We start from the raw sequence: 1,369 nt of genomic DNA, 5'->3' as shown, positions 1-1,369 counted from the left end.
AAAAAAAAAAAAAAAAAAGGAAAAAAAAATAGAAATAAAATCCAAACTACATATGTTTATTTTTTGTGCCTACCTCATTGTTTTTAATGCATAAAATAAAAGAGGTGGTTTAGTTTATACGTTTTTAGATGAAAACCATTAATGTCTAATTTAATCTTAATACCAAAACTACCAGATTGAAAGGTTTCCGACTGTTATTGCATAGCAAGTTTTTTTTTGAGGAGAGAGTGGTCCGTCGGGGCAATAGTGGTAGCGGTATGGCAGTGAGACACTGATTAATGTAATTTGCTTACAAAATTTGGTGAAGCAAGCATTTTTTTAAACCAGTTTCATCCTTAATAGAAGTCTGAATTTAGCCTAAAACAAGAGGCTTCACTCTGCTAACACGTTGGGCTTAGTAACAGGCAGGTAAAAATAACTAGGCTAGTTCTATAAACTGTTAAATGTTGTAGGAAACATTTTGGGGCGGTGATGTTTTTCTTTTTTAAGAATGCAATGCACTAAAACTCTTTTAAGAATGTAGTTAATACTGCTTATTCATCAAGACAGCGTATACCTGTGTTTAGATGTAAGATCCCAGCTCTGGCTTTTTTTTTCTTTCTTTTTTTTTTTTTTAAGTCAGTTTTGTTTTATGAATAAGTTTCTGACATTTGTAATAAATGTCTTGAGAGTAATAATTTGTTTAATGGCTACATGTTCATTACTTGAGAAACCTTGAGTGTATAATAATCTGTTGGTGTTGTAATAATGCACAGTGTCACTATTCAGCCACTTTCATTTTTGTTTTCACTATTTTTTAATTCCTTTAATTCACAATTCAGCCACTTTCCTTTTTGTTCTCACTTCTTTTTGGGTTTTTTTTAATTCCTTTGGTGGGGTACTTTGTTGACAGCTGCCTTAAGCTGTTCATTCAGTGAACAGGCTCTCAGTGTTTCATGGGCTTTGTCTTCTGCTGCGGTTAACTTTCCTTCACGGCATGACAGGTAGGGCTTTTTAAACACTTATTCTTCAATTCAGTCAAGCCGATGGCTCAAGCGACTGGTCACACAATCAATTTAAGAGCCACGAGCACCAAGTGTGCAAAGCTCAGACTCGACAGACCCTTCTTTTGGTGTCAAATCTGACTGCTGTAAATCCTTCAACCCCAATCAGCGTTGCTGCTGAAGACTCTCCTTCGAACATCGTAGATGGTTGAAAAGCGAGCGGTAAATGCGCACCGCCAGCGCGTGTGTGTTTGCACACAACACCCTATCCCACCCCCCAAAAAAAGAATCACAACTCAAGGAAGCCTTACATTTGCTGGCGGAGGAATACCTAGAACTATTTTTTTTTAATTGTATGACTTTTGGATAGCGTTGAAGGTGAAGGA

The sequence above is a fragment of the Nestor notabilis genome, unplaced genomic scaffold, assembly GCF_000696875.1.
Source record: "Nestor notabilis isolate BGI_N333 unplaced genomic scaffold, ASM69687v1 scaffold7567, whole genome shotgun sequence".
NCBI lineage: Eukaryota > Metazoa > Chordata > Aves > Psittaciformes > Psittacidae > Nestor > Nestor notabilis.
Note: the sequence above shows the minus strand (reverse complement) of the source record.